We start from the raw sequence: 27691 nt of genomic DNA, 5'->3' as shown, positions 1-27691 counted from the left end.
CATTTACGCAGAGTTTAGAAGCTGGCCGGTGGCCCTGCAGAGTTAGGAGTCAGTGTCGTGGTTGTGCTGAGTGAACACAGGAACTGGGACAGGCCAAAGGAGGGCATCTGGGGAAGATGCTGGTCTTTCATCTGGGTGCTGTTGCAAGGCTTTCACTTCGTGAAAATTCAGTGAGCTGTACGTGTTGGATTTTTACACTTCTCTGTCTGTGCTATGCTTCAATTGAAAAGTTTTCTAAATTAATGTAAAAAGAAAAAGGCACAGCGCGTCAGGGTGATCCACTGCTGCCCCGTGACTTGATTTGGGGTGATGTCCTTTCTGTCTGCTGTCGGTTACGGATATGACAGTAGCTCAGCTGCTTTTCCTAGGGCCTCAGGGGAAGAGGTTCCTTTGTCTCCATGCGAAATCTGGCGTCAGATCTACGAAGAGCTGGCAAGCTTGCTCGGCCTGGAAGAAGCACGCGTCCTTACTGTGGCTTGGATGTCCCTACGTTGGACAACGGCGATTGTTGGCTGCCCAGAGCAAGCCTGCTTGCCCTGAAAGTTGTCTCATAGCCCCCGTCATGTCCTAGCTGGAAGCTCCAGGCTGTTCCCGTTACCCTGGCCCAAGGTGGACACCCCCAAAATCAAGGACAAAGACATTTTTAGAAGAGCAACTGAGAAACATTTTGGCAGCTTCTCGGGGTCTGCTCAGGCCTGTAACTTACCGCAGGGTCCAACTGGAAGGTATTTGCAGCCCATAAAGTTGACATGAGGCATCTTATTACCAATGTTATTCTTGGACTGAAGTTCCATTTCGGAGACACTTGAGACCCAGGTATAGAACCTACCGGTTCACATGTCTTCCCCCAACTAGTGTGGGGAGCATGTTGCAGGGGTGTTATCTGGATGGTGAACAGGGCTCAGAAGATTCCCAGGGTGTATGAAAATTAACACAAGAAAATGCTTTGTGGAGTTTGCTATTTTTCAGGTGTGGGGGAGCTACCTGAGCCTTGAGTAGACTCATCCTGGTCTGTTTGAGCTCAGATCTGAAGGATGAATAGAATTACCAGGTGAGCAAGGAAAGAAAGGGCATCTTCAGCAGAGGGAATGGCATGTGCAAAGGCCCTGGGGCAAGAGCAAGTAGGAAAGAAGGCAGGTGGCCCGGGGCACAGAGGGTGACCAGAGTGCAGAAAGGTGGGCAGGACATTGAAGAGTTTTGCCTTATCCTAACATCAACAGGAAATGATTGAAAGAAGTTAAGGGAAGATAGAGCTGCTGTTATGCTGTTATTGACACGGTCAGATCTGCTTCTGGAAAGATCACTCTGCCTAAATTCCCTTTATCTGCAATGCTTCTCTGGGCTGGAGGAAAGAGAGGCATACGAGACATGGCCTGTCTCTCAAGTTCACAAGCCAGGTGAAGAAATGGAAACACACCATATGAGGGAGCACATGACAAGGCACGTGAATACTCTAGAAAGTACTCTCCACTAGAAATAAAACGTGAGCCACAATGCAAAATGTGCACACTTCAAACGTTCTAGTAGCCACATTTTTTACAAAGTAAAAAGAAACAGGTGAAATTCCTTTTAATGACCATTTCATTTAACCCAGTAGGTTTAACACGTTCTTATTGCAACGTGTAATCAACGTAGAACATGACTAATGAGATATGTCACATTTTTCTTGCGTCCCATCTTTGAAATCCGGCGTGTATTTTACCTTTACAGCCCATCTCAATTTGGGCTGGCCAGACTTCAAGGGCTCAGTAGCCACGTGAGGTTAGTGGCTGCCCAACGGGACAGCGTGGGACTAAATGATGAGTGTTAGAGACTGTGTGTTGAGCTGAACCTTTTAGGCAGGAACGGCAGGAAAGGCAGGAAAGGTTTTCCCAAATGGGAGTGGCCAAGAACAAAATCCAAAGTGAAGGGAACACAAGCCAGGCCGTCACGTGCAAGAGTGTTCACGGCGCTCTGGTGTGAAACAACCAAATCAGAAACAACCTAAATGTCCATCGAGGAGCAGGGGGTGACCCGGGTGGTAGATTAATACAAAGAAATACTGGCCCGCGAGGATGGCTAGAGTGGAAAAGAAGTGGTGGTGAGGAGAAATTGGAACCTTTGTGCACTGCTGGTGGGAACGTACAATGGTGCCGCCGCTGGGGGGAAGGAGTCTGGCAGCTCCTCAAAATGTTAAACGTAGAGTTACTGTGTGACCCAGCAATTCTGTTCCTGAGCACGTGCCCAAAAGAACTGAAAATAGGTGCTCTAACAAAACTCTACACCCATGTTCATAGCAGCACAGTCACAATGCCCAAAGGTAGAGACAACTCCAAATGTCCGTCAATAGAAGAAGGAGGAACAAAATGTGATATATATGTATATACAGAGGCTGCCAAAAAATGGATACACATTTTAAGAAAGGAAACACTGTATCAAAATTGCAATACTCAATATCTACAATAACAAAAGATGAATACAAGTCATGTGTCTACATTTTTTTGGCACCCCCGGTATATGCAATGGAATATTATTCAACCATAAAAAGATATGAAGTAGGAAGGAAGTTCTGACACTCGCTACAACATGGATGAATCTCGACGACGTGATGCTGAGTGAAAGAAGCCACAGAGTGTATGATTCCACTTATATGAAGGGTCCAGAATAGGCCAATCCATAGAGACAAAAAAGTAGATTAGTGGTGGCCAGGGGCTGAGAGGAGGGAGGAATGAGGAGTGACTGCTCGTGGGTGAGGGGCTTCCTTTGGGGTGACGAGAATGTTCTGGAACAAGAGAGAGGTTATGATTGCCCAACACTGTGACTGTACTAAATGCCACTAATACCGTGTTTCCCTGAAAATAAGACCTAGCTGGACAATCAGCTCTAATGAGGCTTTTGGAGCAAAAATTGATACGAGACCTGGTATTATATTATATTATATTATATTATATTATATTATATTATATTACATTATATTATGTTATACCAGGTCTTATAGTAAAATAAGACTGGGTCTTATATTAATTTTTGCTCCAAAAGACACATTAGAGCTGATTTTCCGAGTAGGTCTTATTTTCGGGGAAACACAGTAGTAAATTATATGTTATGTCTTTTACCACCATAAAATACTTACATCATTTTCTAAGGCTGAAAAAAGGAAGGGCTACATCTCACGGAACATGAATACATTTCAAAAAGAAACCCAGTTGCAGAAGACTATGTAGCAGATGCCGCTGACAGCACGCGGGCACCCCCTAGCCCACCTGGCACCTTGGCACTAAGCACAGCTACCACGCATGGCTGCCGCATCCCTCAGACAACTGCTGCCCACCCCCCGCCACCACTGAGGACTTCCTCTGCCCACAGGGGTGACCTTCAACCAGGAGGGACAGGAAAGTATATACAGTGCAGCGACCTGGCCCCCAGCACTGTCCACACTCGTCGCAGAGCCCAGGGCACGGAGCCCAGCTGCCCACATTCACCAGCTCACGCTTCTTGGTCTTTCCTCCCCCCTCACTGCCCCCCTCACTGGCCTCCCGGGGCTCACCTCCCACATATACCGCCTTTGCACCAAATCCTCTTAGGATCTGGAACCCAAACTTAGAAAGTACCCATGATATTACCCCACGTATGTAAGGTTTTAAACCGATCAAAGCAATACAATGAGTGTTGTTGGGGAAACATGCACAGGGGTAAACTGGGAAAGAGACGTCTGGGGAGGATAAACTCCACATTCAGGGAAGCGGGCATGCAGAGTCGGGGTGGGACTGGTGGGGATGCCTCTGAGAAGGGTACCCAGAGGGTCTCAAGTGATTTCAAATGTTAAACAGGGTGGCAGTACATAGGGGGTTGTTACAGATCTATTTCTTGAGTGTCTGAAATATTTCATCATCACTGGGAAAGGTAGGCAGGTGTGCTTGGCAGCTGAGAAGCTGAAGAGGTGGCAGTGGGGAGACATTCAGTGCCTTACAGCAGGGTCAGGCCAGGTGACACCAGTCCTCTATGTCACTCTCCTTGTGGTCCATGGACCCAAGGCAGCAGGCAGAGCCCGGGACAGGGAGGCCACCGTCACAGCTGGAGTAAGATGACATTGGTGGGAGAAGAGGAGGGAAAGCCAAATGCCTGTGAGAACTGTAAAGGCAGAATCCATCCAGCCAGTTAGGGCATTGGAGGTGGGGGCCAAGTCCAGTGAGGAGCTGGAGGTTGCAAGTCGGGGTGACAAGGTGAGTGAGAGGACCTCTGGCAGGAGTCAGGACACCCAGAGGGTTTTATTTATTTGAATCTGTCAGAGAAGGGGGTGGGATAGGTTTGTGCAGGTCGACACATCATTTGTACTTATTTGGGAGACAGGCTGAGACTGGAAGCCTTGTGATCTCAGCATGTTGGATTTCCAGGTAACAACAGGGCTCTGTGTCCTCCTCGGAGCTCCGAGCCCCCATGGAGCTCTGAGCCCCCATGCAAGCCGACCAGCTGCTGCCTGCAACAGTCACGTGACCACTGAGAGGGAAAGGGGGGGCTCTCGGCTGGGGCCTAACCTAACCCTTCTCAAAGCTATTCTGTTCTAGGGAGCAGATGCATACTCCTGGGAGATCTTAGGGAGCCCTGTGTCCCCTCCCTGGTGGATTGCATTCACGGCCCCAGTTCTTCATCTCTCCTTGTAGCCACAAAGACTGATTTTTCCAGCTTTGTTTCAGAGTACAGTTTGATGGATAGGGGTAACTGTAGACCAAATGCGTGTCAGCCAGCACCACCACACACAAGTTCTGCGGCATTCTGATCACCCCCAAAAGCTCCCTGTGCCCCTTTGCTGTTAATCCTCAGCTCCAGCTTCAGCCCCCGACCCACGGCGATCACTGACCTTCAAAGGTCATTGAAGGCAAAATGACCTTTCTATCACAGTCATTTTGCCTTCACTAGAATTTCATACAAATGAATTTGTACAGTAGGTAGCCTTTGGTACGGATTGAAAATTTTATTTTATTGTTTCAGTGTTATTGAAGTCTGGTCGACAAATAGACATTGTCGGTATTCAAGGTGCCCAGGTGACGTTCTGATACACGTGCACAGTGTGAAACGATGACCAGTCAAGCTAATTAACACACCCGTCCCCTCACACCGTTACCTTTCTGTGTGTGGCGAGAACACTTAAGATCTCCTGTCTCGGCAAATTTCAAACATGCGCTGCAGTAACTATAGCCGCGTTGCTGTACCTGAGGTCTCTAGAGCTTATTCATCTTATCACTGAAAGTCGGCACCCTTTCACCAATATGCCCCCTGTTTTCCACACCCCCAGGCCCCAGCAACCACCATACTATTGTGTTAATAGGAGGTCGACTCTTTTAAGGGTCCACATGTCAGTGAGATCGTGCAGTGTTTGTCTTTCCATGGCTGGCTTCTTTTACTTAGCGTCACAGCCTCTAGGTTCATCTATATTGTTGCAAATGGCAGGATTTCCTTTTTTGGGGCTGAATAATAGTCTGGGGTGTGTGTGTGTGTGTGTGTGTGTGTGTGTGTGTGTGTGTGAGACATTTTCTTTGCTATTCTTCCATTGACAGACGCTTCGGTTATTTCCATGTCTTGGCTATTGTGAATAATGCTGCAATGAACATGGGGATGCAGACAGCTCTTGCAGATAATGGGTTCAATTCCTTTGGATATGTAGCCAGACGTAGAATTGCTGGTTCACGTGGTAATTCTATTTTTAATTTCTTGAGGAACCTCCATACTGTTTTCCATAGAGGCTGCACCAATGTACATTCCCACCAACAGGGCACTAGGGTTCCCTTTTCTCCACAGCCTCACTAACAGCTGTTATTTTTCAACTTTTAGATAGTAGCCATTCCCAAAAGCTGTGAGGTGGTATCTCACTGTGGTTTTGATTTGCGTTTCCCTGATGATGTGTGATATTGATCAGCACCTTTTCACGTATCTGTTGTCCATTCATTACGGTCTTTGGAAAAATATCTATTCAGGTCCTTTGCCCATTTTAAAGCAGGTTATTTATTTATTTATTCATTTATTTATTTTTGCTATTGAGTTGTATGAATTCCTTATATTTTTTGAATGAGTTCCCTATCAGCTATACGGTTTGCAAATATTCTATCCCATTCCATAGGTTGCCTTTTCATTTTGTTGATTGTTTCCTTTGCTGTGCAGAAACATTTTAGTTTATGGATTAGAAAAATTAACTTTATTAAAATGTCCATACTACCGAAAGTGATCTATGGATTCAGCGCAATCCCTATCAAAATTCCAGTGGCATTTTTCAGAGAAATAGAAAAAACAATCCTAAAATTCATATGGAACCACAAAAGATCCCGAAGAGCCAAAGCAAACTTGAGAAAGAACAAACCTAGAGGCATCACATTTCATGATTTCAGGCTATAGTAATCAAAACAGTATGGCACTGACATAAAAACCGACACACAGACCAGTGGAAAAGAATAGAGAGCCCAGAATAAGCCCATGCAACTATGGCCGACTAATTGTTGACAAAAATGCCAAGAACACACAATGGGGAGAGAACAGTCTCTTCAATAAATGGTGCTGGGAACACTGGACAGCCACATGCAAAAGAATGAAGTTGGACCCTTATCTTATACCACATGTACAAATCAACTCCAAATGGATTAAAGACTTAAACATAAGACATGAAACCATAAAAGCCCTGAGACAGGGATTTGAGTGCACAGGGTATTTGGGGAGGTGATGCCAGGGCACAGCCAGAGGGCAGTGGCGCAGTGAGCCAGGGAGGGGAAGGCAGCGGGACAGGATGTGCTTTGGGCCACGTTACTGCTCAGTAACCCCTTGGGGAGCCGGAAACCCAGGGTGAAGCATGCCTTAGAGCCACCCATGGTGGCTGCTCCTGGTGATACCATGCCCCGGGGGCATGAACTGCCCACACTCCAGGAGCACAGAGGGCACGAGTGTGTAGCATCAGCAGCTTCTGCTCCTCTCTAGGGCCCTCCTGTCCCTGTAGGATGACAGTGGGGAAGACAGTTCCTCAGCAGGCGGGGACCTTGCTTGGCTCTCACGTTCTCAAGTCCCCCCACCACCACCACCCTTTGGAGCTGTCTGATAGCTTCAGTCCTGGGCTCGAGGAGCCCACAGGCCCTGCAGGAGCCTCTCAGGCTCTGGGCAACGTGGGTTCTAGGCCTGGTGCCCACATGGCTCCTGGCCTCCACCTCTGTCTGGCCTGTTTGTGCAGCGTGCGTGAGCGTTGTTTGTTCTCTGAATCAAGTGTTTGACTCACTCACAGTGATTGCGGCTGATAATTCCTAAACCAACACGCATCCCACTTGGCTGCTGTGCCTTGTTTGGTTTGTAGCTCTGGTTTATAACCTCTGATAGGACAGAGCTTAAGAGTGCCAGGGCTGCCTGGGGCTTCTCCTGCCGGGGGATCAGCTGGGTCCCCAGGGCTCAGGCTTTCTGACGCTGCTGCCTGGTTACCACCTCCCACTTGGAGCCTCTGATGGATCTGAAGATGAGCTGACAGACAGTTCACCAGCACAGTGGGGAGAGCAAGCCGCCAGACGGGGAGGGGCTAGGTGGGTCAGGCTGGACCTTTGATCGTCATCCAGGTGCCAGGGTGGGGGTGGGCCCGCCCGCATCCTGGGTCATCCTTGGAGCAGGACTCTGCCAGCAGGGCCTGTCGCCTAACCCAGCGGGGTGGGGGGGTTATTTACCTTCTCTCCACAGGATCAGGGAGGGCAGAGCCCACCCGGCAAGCTGCCTGGGCCTCCTGTGGGGCCGCCCTGCCTCTGGGAAGGCAGTCAACCTTGGTGCCTCACCTGGTTTGGGTGCTATTCCAAATAATAGGCGTTCACATTGTTAGAGTTCAGCCTGGGCAGTAAATGAATGAGGGTTTCTCAGAACAGTCGCTGCTGAGGATCCCCAAATGACTTCAGGTGGAAAATTGAATGGATTTAAATGAGATTAGGCCACATCATGAAAAAATTATCCCTCCTCCAATTCTCTTTAATCCAACTGATTCTTACAAGGAAAGAGAAAGCCTGACACTAATGAGTCATTAATGCCTCTCTAGGACTCCCAATTTCCCCTTTTTTAACAGAAAGGGCGGGATGCAGGCAGCAAGTCTCCCACAGCCCAGCCCCCTCATTACCATTTAATAACCTCATTTTGTCTTCATCAGATTTCCTTTTGCAGTTTTTATGCATGGCATGGTGTTTTCATTTAGGGGGTTGGTGTGAAATTTTCTTTTAAATTAATTCATTGTAATTTTTTTTCCCTGACAGTGAGTCTGTAATATGTTTTCTAAATAACAGTGTGGGTTGGGGTCTGCAAACTATGGCCCTGTGCACAATCCAGTCTGCAGCCTGTTTTTGTCAATAAAGTTTTGTCGGCACTTATTGCCCATCATTGAAATATTATGTTACTCTGGCTGCTTTAATAGTACAACAGCAGAGTTGAGTAATTTCAACTCTCTGGTCCACAAAGCCTGAAATGTGGACCATCTGGCCCTTTGCAGAAAAAGTTTACTGATCCCTAGTATAGGTGGTACCGATATAGCAAAAACATGGAAGGTGATAAACAAATGGCTAAAGTTTGGAAAATACTGAAAAATTAACCATGAGTTCCATTGGCAAGGCCTTTGGTAACCATAGAAAATGACCAACCTTCAAATGGTTCAGCTGTTTGATGATTTTCTCATCCTGAGATACTGCTGGGATGACCATATGAGCTGGTATCCAATGTATTATATATAGCTCCCTGGTTCTAGATGGATCCTGGTTGGATGAATCGGCTGGGTGTTGGGGACAGGTGTGCGAATGTCCAATTTCTTCCTCTCTTTTCCTGCCTGGTCAGACTTTAGTTTCCTTTCCTAACTTAGGCTCCAGACCTATTCCTAGCTTCTCATTTAGTCCTCTGGTAGCTCCAAGCAATCCTCTTTTTCCACTTAGTTATTTAATTACAATATCTGCCTGCAATTCAATAAACATTTATTGAACTGCATTCTGAGTTGGAGATATGAAAATAAAAGACATGACCTGTTCTCATGGACAACTCACATCTTATGGAACTCACCACCACCACCACCACAACCACCATCATTAACACCACCACCATATTAACACCACCACCGTCACCACCACCACCGTCACCACCACCACCATCATTAACACCACCACCGTCACCACCACCACCACCACCACCATCACCACCACCACCATCACCACCACCACCATCACCACCACCACCACCACAACCACCACTACCACCACCATATTAACACCACCACCGTCACCACCACCACCATCACCACCACCACCATCACCACCACCACCACCACCACCATCATTAACACCACCACCATATTAACACCACCACCGTCACCACCACCACCATCACCACCACCACCATCACCACCACCACCATCACCACCACCACCACCACCACCACCATTAACACCACCACCATATTAACACCACCACCGTCACCACCACCACCATCACCACCACCACCACCACCACCACCACCACCACAACCACCACTACCACCACTACCATCACCACCATATAAATGAGCCAACTTTAAATTGCCTCAATGCTTGACATTTCCCAAGTGTGCCACAAGTGGTCTTGGAGATAAAGCTTCTTAGGAACATTAGGGAACCCCTATCTTGCTAGAGCATCACTGCTTTGTGCAATGTCCAAAAGGTTGGAAATGGACAGGTCAGGCTTGTCCCTTGCCAGGAAGATAAAGCTTCTATGGCTTTGCTCAAATTCCCCAGGAAAAGTATTTGTGGCTCAGGAAGTTGTATGTTAAATTTGAGTGGTTCATAAAAAATTTTCCAAAACTCCTTTTCTCCATTAATATATTTGCTTACTCTAATTGAGGCACTTAGAGAAGACCCAAAATTCAGTGAGTGAGTCCCTGTCGGGCACCAGGAATAGAAGCACGACCAAGGCACGGAGGGCTCTCGTCATCAGGATGCCAAGACAAACACACTCATAGCCTTTGCAGTGGAAGTGGTGGCTTGTGGTTCAAGTGCCAAGGGGGTGAAGAGGAAAAAAACCAAGAGATCTACATAGAGCATGATTTTCCTCATCAGCTTCTGTGCTGAAAATGCCCGTGGCATTGCCAAACACTCCTCCTGTGGGCAGAGGATGTACAGACTACATCATGGCCCTTTGAGTCGTCGCCACAAGAACCAAGGTTGGCGGGGATCTAGAAAAACAACGCAAAGCCTTTCCCCAGACAAGTCTCCAGCTCAGGAGCGGAAGCCTTTGGCTTAAGCCAGCCATATTGGCAAAGCCTTATCTGGGTGAAAGGTGCAAAGCGAGGAAAAAAGATGATGAGAAAACCAAGGCTGAGCTCTTGCTTGGAAGAATTCGAGAAAAGAAGGCAGAGCTGGAGCAGAATAAAGAGACTGGATGGTGACAGGAGAGGCCGTGGTCGTCGCCCACTGCGGTAGACTCTGGCTCATGTGGCTCCTGAGCACCGACCTGGGGCCAGTTCGACGGAGGAGCTGAACTTTCGTTTAATTGAATCTTAATTGAAATGTAAAAACTGATACTCAATTCAGTTATTAGAGAACTTTTTAAGTATGTTTGGAACAACTTGGGTAGGTGAATCTAGCTTTTCACCTGTGTACTTTATGAAACTTATACTTTTCTTACAAATTGCAAAATTTACATTGATAAATTTCCAATAAAAATGTAACAGCTGAATGGACTTGTACATAAGTATAAAATGCACATCTGATTTCAAAGACTTCGAATAAAAAATAAAATGTCTAATCATTTTTTAATTTGATTGTGTGTTGAAATAATATTTTAGATATCCTGCGTTAAATAATATATCACTATAATTAGTTTCACCTGCTTCTTTTTCCTTTTGTGGCTACTAGAAAATTAAAATTACACCGTGCGGGTCACGTTCAGTTTCTACTGGACGGGGCTGCCACAGTCAGTGGGAAACCAGCAGACACTGCAGGATCCCGGAGTGGCTGTTGACACTAGTTCTTTTCTTTGGGGCGCTCTGTCCTCGGCCCACTCCCGAGCCACACCTCAGGAGTAAATGTTTGCCAAGAGGCTGTTTATCACCCAGAGAGGAAGTAGGGTATAACTTAAAAAATGAATCACAAGTTAGAAATGTTACAACTCCCAGTGTTATCACTGACGCCGGAACCTTCCACAGAATCTCGATCCCCCAGGGAGTTTGAGGGCATTTTGGACTTGGATCACCAAAGTAATTGGATCACCCTAAGTCTGACTTCTCAAGACCCCCAAAAGTCCTGTGGCCTGAATATGCTGGACTCTGCCGACCACAGGAAGATTTTGAAGTTCAAGATACAACGTCTCTGTAAATCTAAAATGATTTCAAATTAAAAAGTTCAGTTTTCTAAAATACGTCGTAAGTCTTGGACCCAAAACCAACCAGAAGATTCCTCCTTTTATGGCCCCAGTATATCACTTAGTACTTTTTAAAGGCGTCATTCTCTTGCCCTGGGCTCACCAACGTGGCAGCTACCTGCCACGGGTGGCTAATGAGCCCTTGAACTGGGGTTGCCCCACACTGAGATGAGCCCTTAGTGCACAGTGCACCCCGGATTTCAAAGGCTTAGTGTGGAAAAAGAGTTACAATGGCTAATGAATAATCTGTGTATATTGATCACATGTTGAAATGATAGTTTTTTGGATATATTGGATTAAATATATTATTCAAATTCATTTTACCTGTTTCTAATTCTTGTGAATGTGGCTACTAGAAAATTGAAAGTACCCACGTGGCTTGTGTTTGTGGCTCTTGTTCTGTTCCTATCGGGCGGTACTGCTCCAAAGCGCCCGCCTCCCTCCTGAGGTTGAGATGTTTCCCCTCAGATGGACCTATGTGAGGTCCTATTCCAAATCCACCCAGTATGACCACAGACAGGTCCCTTAACTTACGTATGCCTCACTTTCCTCATCTGAAAAATGGGTATGAAGATAGTGTTCGCGTCAGGGAGCTGTTACAAGGGTTAAGCTGTTACGTGCGAAGTGCTTGGTGTCTTGCCTGCTGCATCGCAAACCTTCAATAAATAAATCAAATGTGATTTTTTCATGTGTCACCCGCATCTGTTCACTTCCTCTGGGGTCTGACTCTTTCTCCTTTCCTTCAGAATTTTGCTTTCTCTTTCATCCGGCCTCTGCAGCTCCTTGTCTTCTTTCCCCATAAACCCTTCCATCTTCCAAGATCCTTGGCTCACCCCAATTCTTAAAGGAACAGTATCTTCCCTTATGTATGTGTTTTACCACTTCCTGGCCAATTTCTCTCCGTCATTTTGCAACTCCCGTGAGTGGCAGACATTTCATTCCTCTACCTTTTTTATTTTTTTAAGACTTTATTTCATTTAGAGCAGTTTTAGGTTCACAGCAAAACTGAGGGGAAGGTAGAGAGATTTCCCCTCTACCCTACATGCTCAAAGCCTCCCTCACTCTCAGACCCCCACCAGAGGGGATATTTGTTACAATTGATAACATACATGGACATGTCACGTAGCCGACCTGACAGTGCACTCTTGGTGTTGTTCGTTCTACGGGTTTGGACAAATGTGTAATGACATGTATCCCTCACTGTGGTGTCACAGAGCAGTTTCACTGCCCTGAAAGCCCTCTGCGCTCCACCTGTTCACCCCGCTTCCCCCTGAGCCCCTGACAACCCCTGATCTTTTCACTGTCTCCACAGTCCTGCCTTTTCCAGAATGTCATAGAGTTGGAATCGCACAATGTGTAGCCTTTTCAGGTTGGCTTTTGTCACTTACTCGTATTGCATTTCAGGTTCCTCCATGTTTCTTCATGGCTTGATAGGTCATTTCTTTTCAGCCCCTGAATAATATTCTGTTGTCTGATTGGACCACAGTTTATTTATCCATCACCTACTGAAGGACATTTTGGTTGCTTCCTGTTTGGTCAATTATGAATAAAGCTGCTATAAACATTTCTCTGCTGGTTTTTGTGTGGACATAAGTTTTCAGGTCCTTTGGGTAAACACCAAGGGGTGCGATTGTTGGATTGTATGGTCGGTCCTTCACTTTTGATCCATCTACCCCCTTTCAGGACCCCTTGGCAAACCCAGCGTCTGCCAAAACCACCTTAAAATTTTGCCAGTGACTTTCATTTCACCACACCTCTTACCCAATCTTATCCTTCTCAATGCTTGAGGATAAACAAAACAAAACAAAACAAAAAACAAATTTAGGAATGCTTTTTTTCAAAGTACATTTTATTATTGCAATCCAGCTTTTTCTCAGTTGGTATCTAAGACTTTGCCTCTTCCTGGCAATGGGTAGGGAGGCTGGCTCCACTTTCAATCACTAAGCTCCTTGCATTTGGGGCGTGAGGATATTCCTGTTTGGAAATGGCTGTTCTTATCTGGATGGAGGCAGGCGGTGCCCTGTGGGGGCCAGAGAGCCCATCTGGCGCCCCTCCAGCCCACGGTCACTGGAGAGTACCATTAGCGTCTCCATTCAAATCATTTCTTCATGCCACATGTGCTAAGCAGTAAACAGCTCTCCAGGACCCAAATAAAAAGGTCTTTATGGACAGAACAAACACAAGTAAATGCCAGAATCCAATTTAAATGAATAAATAAACCCCATTCCAAAGGCTACAGGCCACAAGATTTGGGGGAGACGAGCCAAGCAAGTTGGTTTCTTAATTCGAGGGAGGAAGAGAGATCCCAGACCCTGTCAGCAAACCCCGGCACCTCCAAATTTGAGGGTCCCAGCCTCCTCCAAGTGAAAGCAGACACCACCAGTTTTCTCAACCAACAACCAGCCTTTCAAATTTTGCATTTAGAAATAAAGGCAAGTTGGATGTCATAGGCTTGCCAGTGTGGGCATCCCGGCCTCCTCGGGTGTGCAGGGGCGCTGAGGGCCCGAAAGGTGATACTGGACCACCCAGTGTAGGCTCCAGGGATCCGTTTGTCTTATCATGCCAACAACACTGGCTCATCTGTCCCCTGCCAGCAGGAGGAAGTGGCCGTTCCTTGTCTTGACCTGTCCCTCCTTCCCTTGACAAGCCCTGCCATCTCCCCCGTTCCCTGAGGCGCTTTCCTTTACTCCATCATTTCTTCTTACACACAATGCTACTCAAAGCTTCCATTCCCTCATGGTCTCCACTGTCTGCAGTATAGACACCCAGCGCTCACGGTGCCTTTTCTCCGTGTCCCTGGGCTTTGGCCCCAGTCCTGATTGACCAGCTCTGTCTCTATCCCTGGTCTGAAACCCTGAGAATCAGAGTGTGGACCCAGAATTTTCCACCTGGCCACTTCAGAGGCCGCCGTCCCTTCTTCCCAGGAATCTCAGACTTTTCCCGGGCAGGAGTGATGGGTGCTGTGGGCCTGGCGAGGACGTGGGTGAGCAGGCACCATGATTGGACAGGCCAGGATCGTTTGTCTTCCCAACTTGTTCGTCCCTTCACTCCGTCAACATTTATGAGGCATTTTTAATGTGCCGGGCACTGGGCAGGGAAATACGGGGGAATTAAATCGCATCCTTGCCTGGGTGGGGCTCAGTCTGCAGAGAGAAACAGAATCACTATCAGCTTCTAAGATGACACCCCAAATACAGTGAGTGAGATGAGTGGGGTCTCTAGAGAGGGGGCGATGGGGGCAGGGTGGACCACCTGGGTGCCAGACAACCGAGGGCAGTCAGGCTGAGAGGCACTGGGGTTGGGCAGGTTGGGGGACATCGCTGTGGCATAAACCAGAGGCAGGAAGTGAGTCAGAGGGACTTTGATGGCATCTTCAGAAGCTGGGTCAGTGTCCAGCAAGTGACAAGAGAGCCATTGAAGGACCTGGGGCACCTTTCCTCCTCGAATGCCAGTAACAGGTCCTCACCCAGATCTGAAGAGCTGCTGGCCGGTTTCTCCTCAGCCTCACTGTGGTGCAGAAACAATGTGCTATTTTTTGAGGGAAATGGGGCATCTTTGCCAATCCGGCCCATCAGATACACCTCTGGTTTTGACCTAAAGTCTGGCTTTTCAAGGGGTGCTGGGAGCTGTGGCTGCCATCCCAAGGAGGAGCCCAAAAGAATGGTACCTGTGTCTGCCTGAGACGTCCCACCCGCCCACACTGGGCTCTTGTGTGAGAAATTTGGAGCAAAACCGAAAGGCTGGTCCCACGTCTCAGGGGCCGCGAAGGGGTGGGGAGCTGGCCCAGCGCTGGGCTCCCTGAAATCCTCAGACTGTTTTTCAAACATTGGGGGATTGGTTAAAATCCAAAGTCAGTTTTTCCAAGTTATGCTTGTCCCCCTCAATTTCACCCTATTTGTAGGTCTGTGGAAAGTTAACTTTTGGGTGGGCATCCGTGGTGTGTGTGTGTGTGTGTATGCATGTGTGCACGTGCACACGCATGTTGTAGGGGAAAAATGTAGAAAACAGGAACCTGGGAACTGAGGACCAAGTATAGAAGAATTGCAAGCAATAAATTCAGCTCCATTTCCATCGCACTCTGGCACTCCACTAGAATAAGCTGGAAATATTTTTTTTAAGTTGACATCATGCCATTCTATAGTAAAGAGCAGCTGTATGGGTTGAATTGTGCCCCCAAAACTCATATGTTGGAATCCCAATCCCCAGCACCTCAGAATGTGACCTGATTTGGTGTAGGGTCATCACAGACGTCATTAGTTAAGGTAAAGTCACACTGGATGGAGTAGGGTGAGCCCTGATCCAATATGACTGCTGTCCTTATAACGGGGAGAGGTTTGGACCCCGATGCACGGAAGGAGAAACCACGTGAATACTGGAGTTGTACCACCAGAAGCCAGCAGGGTGGCGGGGATACATCCCAGCACCTTGGCAGGGGGCGTGGCTCTGCCAGCACCCCCATCTCAGATGACCTCCTCCAGAGTGTAAGACAGTGAGTGCTTTCCTGTTGTGTCAGCCACTCAGTCTGAGGTGGTGGCAGCCCCAGGAAACCCACACTGGAGTGGCGATGCCATTGACCTCCAAGTGTGGGTCATTAAAAAGGCATTCCCTTTGGGTTCCTTGGGCACCTCATTTTCCTGTTTGTTTATGTGTTTGTTGGGTATGCGTAGGCTAATGAACCCGAGTCTCCATTTCTTTACCGCCCATCAGGGCTATGTCATTCCTGCACTCTCCTTCCCCGGAAAGAAAGCTTTCCTCACCCCCGTCCAAGCTCTGCACTTGGCCCACACGTACCCCATTGTTTTCTTTCTTCACATTAAGAAAAATGGTAACACCTCCACCCTGACCCCAGCCCTGTGAAGTGGGAAGCAGTATTTCTTGATGGCTGGGAATGTGCTTCTGGGGAGAAAAGCCCTCAGCGTCACAATCTCTGCTCTGTAATTTATTATCTTCAAGACTTCGGGCAGGCTACTAAGTGTCTAGCAACCTCAGTGTCACCAGCTGTAAAGTCCTGGGGACATTAACATCTTATGAGACCTGAATAAGGTCATGCAAAGAGTGCCGAATCCAGGCAATATAAGTACAAAAGGCAGAGTTTTCTAAGATGCATTAAATTTGTTCTTTCACTTGGTAAACACAGTCGAGAACCTTCTACCTGCCATGTAATGTTCTAACACGTGGAATGCAAATGTCACCCAGAATGGCCTCTGCCCTTCAGGACACAAAAGGAGTGAACTAGCATAGCATATACCAACATGGATGAACTTACAAAAATAATATTGAGTCAAAGCAGCAAACTGTTGAAGAACAGATACAGTTAGATATACATATGAGGTCTAACAATTAAGTTCGGGAACTCATCCTAGGAAATCTGCTACATACCTCATTGCTGAATATCACTACGGTCACCTTTGAAGCACTCCCCTTGGGAAGCTATGCACTGACACCAGCACCCAGTCCAACCTTCAAAGCAATTTTGGAACTCTTTTTCTGAAATGGCCATCAGAGCTGTCGTCGTATTACCCTTGATGTCCTGAATGTCATCAAAATGTTTTCCTTTCAATATTTCCTTTCTCTTCAGGTAAAGAAAGAAGTCACTGGGGGCCAGATCAGGTGAGTAGGGAGGGTGTTCCAATGCAGTTATTTGTTTACTGACTAAAAACTCCCTCACAGACAGTGCTGTGTGAGCTGGTGCGTTGTCGTGATGTGAGAGCCATGAATTGTTGGCGAAAAAATTCAGGTCGTCCAACTTTTTCATGCAGACTTTTCAGCACTTCCAAATAGTAAACTTGGTGCACTGTTTGTCCAGTTGGTACAAATTCATAATGAATAATCCTTTTAATATATAAAAAGTTTGGCAACATCATTGTAGCAAGTTCGCAAACTTAATTGTCAGAGCTCGTACAGCTTAAAAACATATATGTAGAAATGTTTAAAGAAATGCACAGGAATTACTAACTCCAAATTCAGGATAACTGCTAACTTGGGTAGGACGCTAGCACTTCAGTTGTTTGGTTTGGTGATGTTTTCTTTCTTAATCCCATGGAGGGTGTGCGGCTTTGTTATATTAGTCTCTAAATCTCTTTGATCATCTGTAGTTTTCATTTTAAAAAAAATCAAAAAAAAGATAACGGGATTGAGAACCTAGTGTCTGCTTTCGTCTCCAATGTTCCAGCTGCCAAAATACCATTTTGCCTGTGGTTTGAGTAGTTCTTGCTAGATTCCAGCCCTTATTAACTAAGAATTTTGCTCAAACCCTTTATAAAATTTGAAATGACAGATGCTGCGTGGAAGAACCAGGGACACAGCGGCTACCCCCGTGTTTATTTCATGTTGCACGTTATAATGTATTAATTTATAAGGGAAAATCTTGTAGCACACTCCTTGGCCCTGGGCCCATGGCTAAGAAAGATTGCTCAGAAACGAGCACTGTTTACGGCTTTTCCATATTTAATGGCCTGAGGGATGAAGGAAGGAGCGGGGCCTGAGCAGGGGGTGGGGGCGTTCAAACTTGTTGACTACGACTCTGCCCCCCGCCTTTTCCCTCCAACAAATTCCTTCCAGTTCTCTTTTAAAAGGTTTCACGGTGAACCGATGAATAAAGAAAGCCCCATCACAGGCTGGCTTTCACAGACAACAAAACTAGGCTACTGTGGAATAAATTGTTGACTTAGCGGCTAAGGCACCTGACGGAGGAGGAAAGAAGGAATGTGTGGGTATAATTGGGTCTCGGTGGAGAGCAAATTAAGGTGGTACGCGTTTCGTTACTCAGGGACCCAGCTTGGGAAGATTCTGGAATGTTTCCAAGAACAAAAAATAAGTCCCGACTGCTGTGGAAAACTAGAGGGGCAGAGAGTGGATTTAGGTTGGAATCCCCTCGCTTTTCACTGGCTTTGCCTCAGCTCCTGCCCTCTGCCCTCATTTTTGGCTGGCTTCCTGGCAGCCGGCCAGAGTAATGGTTGGTCTCATTAGGACACATCCCTGAGCGCGGGCCTCCATCCTACCTCTACTCCCAAACTTGGGGTCAGGCTAACTAATACCTTCATCCCATCGGGAATCTGAACATGTGATCCCATGTTTCAGGTGGATGATGTTAGACCTCGTGACTCTCAAAGGCCTCAGCTTCTCAGGCACAGAACCTGCGGCCCTGGGTTCTCTTCCCAGCGCAGGCAAACGACTGGCCATGGTGGAACTGTCACGTCAGCGCTGGGACAAAAGCTTTGGCCCCATAATTTTTCTGACAAACATCATGTGGTAGCATAATAAAATGGTGCCCCGCGTGGTGACTTTGGAAGAAAGACCTGAAAGAGGAACCTTTTTTGCGGAAGCGCCCAGGATTTCTTCAGTGTCTCCCAGAGTCACTCGTCACTGCTGAGGCCACCAGAGCATCCCCATCCTGATGGATGTTCTCTTCTTCAGTGATCAACCGGTCCTCCATTGCCGGGCTTTGAGTGGGAAGTTTCCCTACATCGCTTTCACCAATTGGTTGAAATCCTCCACTTTTCCCCAGATCGGTCCTTTCACTTTGCAGCCTCTTTTACAGGTTTTTGCATTGCTTGGTTGGCTGTTGGAAACATGGCACGAAAGTAACTGCAAGGCACATGAACAAAGAATAACAAGATGACATGGAATTATCCCATAACCGAGGATTTCCCCCATAAATATGTGCCCCAAAGAACTGGGAACAGATTTTGTACACGGGCACATGTACACGCGTGCCGCAGCACACGAGTCACAGTGGCCAAAGGGTGGGAACAACCCACATGTCCGTCCATAGATGAAGGATAAACAAAAGGTGGTCCATCCACACAGTGAAGCACCACTGGGCCACGGAAAGGAACCAGCACTGACACTCGCCACACGTGGATGAACCTTGAAGACATGATGCCGAGTGAGAGAAGCCAGACACAAAAGGCCACGTGATATATGATTCCATTTCTATGAAATGTCCAGAACACAAATCCAGAAGCAGAAAGTTTATTAGTGATTGTTAGGGGCTGGTGGGAGGGGCATATGGGGAGTGACTGCTGCTGGGTGTGGGATCCCCTTTTGAGGTGATGAGAATGTTCTGGAACTAGATAGCAGTGCTGGTTGCACACCATTATGCTAAATGCCACGGAACTGTTCACTTAACATGGTCAACTTCATGTTATGTGACTTTCACATCAATTCTAACAAAAAGGGTAACAGGATGGTCGAGTGCGGCCTCATTGGACAAGGGCTCGGTACATTGGTGTGTTCTTGTGACGATCACGTCTGCGCGCCACCCCAGACGGTGGGGACAGGCAATGGAAGCTTGGATAGCAAGGAACCCTGTCTTTCACGTCAGCCTCTGGGATCTCGGACTCCAGGTCTGGCTCCTGGTGGGCCCAGGAGGGAACCCAGAGTCCAGGCAGGTGTGGACCCAAGGGGTCAAGCCAAGCCCGCAGTTCATGGGGTCTGGCTTGGACTAGGACCCTTGGACGGAACCACTGGTTTGGGCGGGCACAGAGGGGGCCAGGCTGGGAACTTGCACACTTGCTCATCCGTCTGAGTGAGGGACAGGCAACTGACCACTGCCCGGTCTCCTGGATGGGCTCGGTGGCCTGGCCTCAGGGAACCTGGAACAGGTTCCAGAAAGCAAACCCACAGCGGACAGTGAGGAACGCTGTAGCAAACAGGGGCAGAGAGCGTACACTTTGGCATCAGACAGACTTGTGACTGACACCAGTCTCCATTCCCCGTTAGCTATGTGACTGGGGCATGTCCCTCTACCTCCCAGCCCTCACTTGCCACATCTGTTAAGTGGGGATAACAGCCCCCACCTTGTAGAGCTGTGAGGACTCAGTGGGGTAACGTTTGGGAAGTCCCCGGCCGTTAGTGTCTTCCTTGTTGCTCTTGTGTTATTTCACAACGTCAAGTGTCACAAACTCAGGCAGAAGGCTTATCAGAGCCATTTTCCACCGGGACAGTCAGGGAGCCGCCCTCAGACCCACTCTGCCTCCTGTGTCTTCACGTCTCAGAATGAGAAGGGAACAGGGCATACGCAGCCCTGACCGGCTCATTTTTCCATCCCAGCCTGAAAAAAACCCCAAAGTGTGCAAGAAATTAGAGGTAAGAGGGAAAAGGCTGTCCACTGACCTCCTCCCCCCACCAAACTGAGAAAGGAAGCAATTAGGGAGGCAGCTGCCCGAGGGACCAGGGACCCCAGGCACAGCCCGGAGGAGGAGGCAGGGGATGCTGACATTCGAGGAGGAGGGTGTAGAGCCTGTGGGTGCCTGTGGGGACAGAGCCGGGAGAGCAGTTTCCAGGCTCTCGGCCTCACGTGGAAAGGTGCTGGCTCAGGCAGTAAATGGCCGTCAGCTGTAACTAGTTGGCCGTCAGCTGTTACTGGTCAGCCATTAGCCACTGATATACCTGCCGTGGCTGTGCTTGTAAGCGCGGATTGCAGTTAGCAAGTGGGGTCGGTTGGCAGAGAGAAGTGGACGGCAGGTTGCGGATAGTGTGGCTCCTGCTTCCTGTGTCTCCAACCCAGCCGCCAGCGAGAATATAGTAGTATGACTCCCCTATCTATGGCTCCATGGGTGTGCCTTTTTGGCTTCACCATATCCTGTGTTCTTATGCGGGGAGCAGGCCCAGAGACCCCGCATGACACCCTGCATGACAGCACCCTTGGCAGCTGCCCTTGGGGGTCGGGCCAGCAGGGGCCATGTCTCCTGGGGCTCCTCCTCCAGCAGCGGTCTAGAGACCCTGGGAAGGCGCAAGGCTTGCTCACCTGGGGTCTGAGAACCTGGATGGGGAGAAAAAGTCTTTATCACTATTTTCACCAGCCTCTAAAGCAGGGGTGCCCAAACTTTTTTCAACATTTTTTACCAAGGGCCTGTCACGCAGGGCAGCCTGCAGGGTCTCAGCTCCCACTCCCCACATAAGAATGCAGGACATGGTGAGGCCAAAAAGGAACACCCACGGAGCCATAGGTAGGGGAGTCACACCACTATATTCTCGCTGGCGGCTGGGTTGGAGACACAGGAACCAGGAGCCACACAATTCTCAACCCTCACTGTGCCGCTTGCAGGCTCAGCCACCATCTTCTTGCTAGCTCCCCCTTTTTCTGCTAGCCTAGCCACGGCAGTTATATTCATGGCTAATGGCTCACTGGTTACAGCTGACGGCCAACTAGCCACAGCTGATGGCCATTTGATCACAGTCGACGGCCATTTACTACCTGAGCCAGCACCTTTCTATGTGAGGCCGAGAGCCTGGAAACTGCTTTTTGGGGCTCTGTCCCCATAGGCCATATGCGGTAAAATACACCAACAGCCGGGCCACTCACTCGAGATGAAGTACGTATTGCCTCACCTGGTTTATTGAAGTAAACTAAATATATTTTTGGAATTTGCTGCGGGCCAATTAACAATGGATTGCGGGCCGCAGTTTGGACACCCCTGCTCTAAAGCATGTTCATTCTATTAGGAATCTCCTTCTATTACAAACCTCAAAAATCAACAGAACCTGTGACTCTGTTCTCTGTAAGACTCGGAGGTATTTGCACATCTTGTTACGGCCATCACTCATTTACACTTGTTGCTACTTCCAAGTTCCAGAAGGTTCAGACTGCCGCAGCATTGCATTATTTAATGCATCTATAGAAAATGACATCTGTTTAATATTGTGATACATGTTTTCGTACCTTTGGTTATCTTTGCAAACCGCTGTATTTTATGTTATGCATTTAAAAACTATTCTGAGGAGGGGCCAATGGGGTCCATGAAACTGTCAACGGGGTTGATGGCACGTAAATCAAATAAGTCAACAATTATTATCGGGAAAAAAAATCTCATTATGTTTAAAAACCACAGTTTACATACACGCAAAAACTGGGAGCGGGCGGCAGAAAGTGGAAAATAGCGTTCTTTGTGTCATTTTACATGGATACCATTTCATTCCTGACTGTGACAATTATAGAGAGACTGGAATAGTTTTTATTGAAAGGCTCACGTTAGTATAACTAAAACCATTTTACATCTTTCACATCCCTCGAGGGAAAAAGAAGACAACAGCACCCATTGTTATATAAAGAGTTCTGAATAATGGAAATGGCACAATGACTTCAGAACCTAAAACAAGAGAGAAGGGACACAGGGTGTATTTCCTGTGAAAATAAATCTAAATTGGTGAAATGACACAAAGACAGACTCCAGTGCTGATTCAAAAAAGAAAATCCAACTACGTGCTGGGTACAAGGGACACCCCTAGAATAACGTGACACCGTGAGGTTGGGCACACAGAGGCGCAAAAAATGTGTTGAGCAAATGAGAAGAGAATATGTCTGAGAGGGATGGAGGGAGGCACTGGTTCTTCAGGGGCCAGAGGATTTAGTGGGTCTATATTGATACAATCACGTAGCACAACGCAGCCCGCACTGGGTCACACCGCAGACTCGGGAAAGATAAGGCTGAACCAGTCTGAAATTCGATCTCCACCCCTCCCTCTTGTTCCCTCACCCTGGCCCCCCAACACGTTTCCGGGTCCCCAGTGCTGACAGTGAGCTTAATATTTTGCCGGTCTTTAACTCCAACACCTCCCTTTCTCTCTCTCTCTCCCCCCTCCCTCCCTCCCTCTCTCTTTCTCTCTCTCTCTCACACACGCTCTGTCACGCTCTCTGTCTCTCTCCCAGCAAGTCACATTCAGAAACCATTCCAGGCACTTGAAATTCAGAATATAAACATCTGAGACGGCCCCAGGTCCCAAACTCACCAACACGCCCTATTTTTCCCGACACCTGTCTTCATTGCTCCTTCCTGCTTTCTCCAAGCTGTTTGTTCTTGCCCTGTCCCAGGCACGTCATGCTTGTTCACGAAGAGGCCGCTTTTGCGGGGGTAAGAAATAAATTCATCCTGTCTTCATTGTTTATAACTAACCAACACATGCTCTGGGGATGTGAGAATGCTGAGTGTTCCACCCTCCTTTCAATGTTATTCCCCCCCACCCCCCCAGTATAAGGGCAACACCTATTTAGTAGAGAAAATATGTAAAAGAACACAAGAAGCCACCATTCTCACACACAGAGGTGACAAAGACAACGCCAATAATGGTGACACTCACCATCATTAACTGGACACTAGACAATCAACACATCTCACCCCGTGGCCTCCTCAGCAGTAGGTACTGTCATTGTTCCCATTTTACAGATGACAAAACTGAGGCTTAGAGTCAGCCAGTAAGTGCAGGAGCTGGAACTTGAACCTTGCTCTCAGGCTGTCCCTGTCCCTTATTTATGTGTGTATTTGCCACAGACCTGGAACGTGCTGGTCACGGCATGCTTTTGCCATCTCACATTGAATGGCGGCAGCATTTTCTGCTCTCCCCTCACTTCGTTTCTCCCCGGGGGTATCTGCAGGCACTGAGGAGAGCAAACCCCTCTCCTCCACCCCTCGAGTGTAAACATTTCAGCAGCACGCTGCCAAAGGACAGAAAAAAAGAATCCCCACCTCAGATTAAAAAACCAGAAGACCAGGCCATGGAGCGTGAAAGGGAGCTTTGTGCAGCGAAAGGGGGGATGGGGGCCGTCCCAGGGCCAAGCCCTCAGCCACCTCAGTGGGGGCACAAGGCTGGAACCACAGCCCGGTGGCTCAGAACAGGCAGCACCCAAACTGGGGACAACAGTAAACCCGCTCTGGGCACTGAGATGTCTTTCCAGCCAAGGCCCAGGGGGCCTGAGGCTGCCCGTGGGGCAGGGGCTTGGATCCTGCTAGAAGGGGACCAACTTGTCCCCTCAGCGCCACCCAGAGCAGCAAGCCCCCTCCCCTTTGTCTCAGCTCGCTTGAAAACAGAATGATTTTCATTTTAAGACTGTGGAGTTTCTGTGCAGAAGGAGAGGGGGCACAACCCGTGAGGAGGGCTTGGTGGCTTCCAAGAGCATGTGAGTAGCATTGACCGTCTGTCCCCTAACCACACGCTTCAAGGAGGTTTCCTAGTGGCATAGACACAGAGAAGGGTGTGTTCTCACCCACACGTGGTGAGCTGGGTTCCAGATAATTCTGGGGGGTGGCTGGCCAACCTTGCTGTTCCTTGGCCTGTAGACACGTCTACACTCTCTGCCTGCGTCTTCACGTGACCTTCTTAGGACAACCGTCATTAGGGTTAGGCCCACCCTACTCCAATATGACCTTCTGTTAATTTGATCCCTATTTCCAAGGTCTTATTCATGGGTCCCTGGGGTTAGGACCTCAACATATCTTTGTGAGGGGGGACACAATTCAACCCACGACAGGGCCCTTATTTGCCAGTTATTTGTCCCCATGTGTGAGTGTGCACATGTAAGTGTGTATTAACTCACGGGAGCTCATCTCACCAGCTTCCATTTCAGAGCACCTCTCGGTTTAGTTGGGCTGCGTTTCCCAACGCCCGGCCCCAAAGCACGCTCACTGGTGCGTTCAGGCTGCAGGCAGCATTACAAGTGTTCTGCTCATCCTTTCCCAGAGACAGCAGGCCTGCACTCAGGCAGGGCTCAGAGAGTGTCTTTCGAGAGAGCTCCAAAGATCTCTCTTTTCCCATGAGCTCCACAAAAGGAGGATTCAGAGCCGGCGGTGACCAGACAGGTGGAGCGTGTGATACGGCTTCTGTCTGCGCGGAGGACAATGGGCCGATTCATCACGAGGACCTGCGAGCTGGCCAGGGCGGATGGACGTGAGGCCAGAGCTGCAGAGGTCAGAGGAGCGGTCGGCTGGGAGAGTGGTTCCCAGGGCCTCCAGGACACGGTCTCCCATGGGAGGAGAGGGACCCGGCCCAGGGCTCACCAGACAACAGAGTGAACTGAGCTCCAAAGCTCAAAACCGGGGCCCTTCACAGCCTGGGGTCCCGCATGCACAGGCCCGGCCAAGGGGGCGGCCCAGGAGGGCTGCGGAGAGTTCGGAGGGTTTTCACCACCTTCTTCCCTGGCGGTTAGTGCAGATGAAAGGGCCAAGTGCCCTCAGTGAATAAAAGAACCTCTTCAATGATTATCTCGAAGGATCCAGATATTCCTTTTCATCATGACTGCTGTGGGCTGAATGTTTGTGTCCCCCCAAATTCATATATTGAAACCCCAACTCCCAGTGTGATGGTACCTCTGGGACACCTCCTCATGACACCTTAGGTGGAACCCCCACGTTGGGGTTAGTGCCCTTATAAGAAGAGGCAGTAGAGCTCTCCCTCTCTGTCTGTCTCTGTCTATCTGTCTCTGTCTGTCTCTGTCTGTCTCTCTGTCTCTCTGTCTCTCTCTCTGTCTCTCTGTCTCTCTCTCTCTCAGCTAGAAACAACCAGGAAGGAGGCCTCACCAAGAACCTGACCACACTGGCACCCTGGTCTTGGGCTTCCAGCCTCCAGAACCATGAGAAAGAAACGTGTTGTTTAAGCTGCCTCAGTCGATGGTATTGTTACAGCTGCCCGAACGGACCAAGGCAGTGGCCAGATGACAATGAGTGAGCCTGTCACTTAGCGTGTCCCAAACATAAGGCGTGCCTGTCTAGGTCCAGATGGAGGTTGTAGAAGCACAGAGGTCTCTGCTGTGCTGACGTGTGTGATGGAAGCGTGGGGTGCAGTGCCCAGGACAGAGCGTCTGTGGGGCTCACTGCCTGCAGAGTCCTGGGAGGGCGTAGAGTACAGGTGCATGCCTCCGAACCCCGTGGACTCTCGGCTCTGCTGTTTACCAACTAAGTCAGCCTGCACGTCTTGTTTAAAGTTTCCCCCGCCATCGGTGGGGTCCTACTAGCTCTGACCTCATAGAGTTGCCGTGAGGCTTAAATGGGGTACATATATCAAGTGCTTAAAATGGTGCTTGGGCCTGGGGCCGGAACAAAGAAATGGGCCATTTTGGCCATCAGATCACCACCTTCCCTCAGTTACCCCCGAGCCCCAAGTCTGCGTAGCACATCAGGATACAGTGTAGCCTATGTTATGTGAGGCAGGTGACAACTTGCAATTCCCCAACTCAGGCGTGCCACCCCCCAAGATCAATTCATTTTGCTGTAATTCAGTTTCTCTATCAAGCCCACAGTCTATCTATTGGCAGAATATAATCTCAGCCAATTTAGGGTCGATCTATTCAAATCAGAATGTCTAGGGTTCCCTCTCCCCATTCCTCAGTGGTACTGGGTTTCAGATCTAGGAGGTCCCTGGGCTTTGAGAGAGGGTCCCCTGACATTTACTGACACCTAAATTCTCTATGCAGAATAGGCTGTTGGGCCCCACAGTTTAGGGGACCCCCTCTGTTTCCCCATCTTCACTTCAAGGCCTCTTGCGCTCTGCCAGCCCTGCTGGGGGAAGGGGAGGGGTGGGTGACCCACAGGGACCCTCAGATGCTCTCTCACCAAATTCTGGAGCCCACCTGACCCCCACTCCCTGGACTGTTGCTTTCCTGATACTGAACAGGCAGATTTAGTGTCTGGTGAGGACCCACTTCCTGTTTCATACAGCCTTGTATTCACTTTCTACACGGCAGAAGGGACGAGGGAGATTTCCTAGGCTTTTTTTTTTTTTTTTTTTTTTTTTTGTAAGGAGGGCGCAGCTCACAGTGGCTCATGTGGGGATCGAACCGGCAACCTTGGTGTTATTAGCACCACGCTCTAACCAACTGAGCTAGCCGGCCACCCCCTCCTAGGCCTTTTTTGTAAAGGCACCAATCCCCTTCATGGGGGCACCACCCTCAGGACCTCATCACCTCCCAAAGGCGCCCACACTGGGCGTTGGGATTTTACATATGAATTTGAGGAGGGGCACAAACATTCTGTCTATAGCAGATGGACAAGCAAATTATGGTACCTTCATACAAAAGACTACTGGGCAGCAAGGAAAAGGACCAGACCACTACGTAATATGCCCAACAACATGGCTGCATCTCAGGAGTATTATACTGAGTGAAAGAAGCCAGACGCAAAAGAATACAATTTGTATGCTGCCATTTACGTTTTCCTAAGATGTTCTCTATTTGTCTTTAGGCAAAAAAGAGATGAACGTTAGTTCATTATCAGTGATGATAAAAGCCGGGGTGGTAGTTACTCGGGTTCCTGACGGGGAGGCCGTGTGAGCGATGGACGTGTCCTCTGTCTTCACCTGGCAGGTAGTCGTGCCGGTGTCCACATACCCCAAAAATGTGTCCAACCCAGCAGTTGAGAGGTATGAGCTTCACATGTGGAAGTTGTACCCTAAAAATGAAGGCAAAAAGAAATGGTGTACTCTCTAGTCAGAGTCCAGGGGAGTGGATTTAGTCGGTGCTTTGGGAAGGAATTGGAGGGAGCCCGCTGCATCCTGGGGTCACCTGAGGTGTGAGCGCTGAGGCCTCGAGCCTCCGGCATCCTTTCCAGCTCTCCTGAGCGGTGAGT

The 27691-nt window shown here is 48.6% G+C and overlaps 1 long non-coding RNA gene across 1 annotated transcript in view; it reads left to right on the top strand.

The window, feature by feature from the left end:
* LOC117017583 (uncharacterized) overlaps positions 1-25899 on the top strand; it is a 128452-nt gene extending 102553 nt beyond the window's left edge. Inside the window, exons 3-4 of the long non-coding RNA XR_004422097.1 lie at positions 24891-25039; positions 25621-25899. This is a non-coding gene — a long non-coding RNA (uncharacterized LOC117017583). The remainder of the gene's footprint in view (positions 1-24890; positions 25040-25620) is intronic.
* The last annotated feature ends 1792 nt before the right edge of the window (positions 25900-27691 follow it).

Source organism: Rhinolophus ferrumequinum, chromosome 25, assembly GCF_004115265.2.
Source record: "Rhinolophus ferrumequinum isolate MPI-CBG mRhiFer1 chromosome 25, mRhiFer1_v1.p, whole genome shotgun sequence".
Taxonomy (NCBI): Eukaryota; Metazoa; Chordata; class Mammalia; order Chiroptera; family Rhinolophidae; genus Rhinolophus; species Rhinolophus ferrumequinum.
This window is presented reverse-complemented; position numbering and strand designations above follow the sequence as displayed.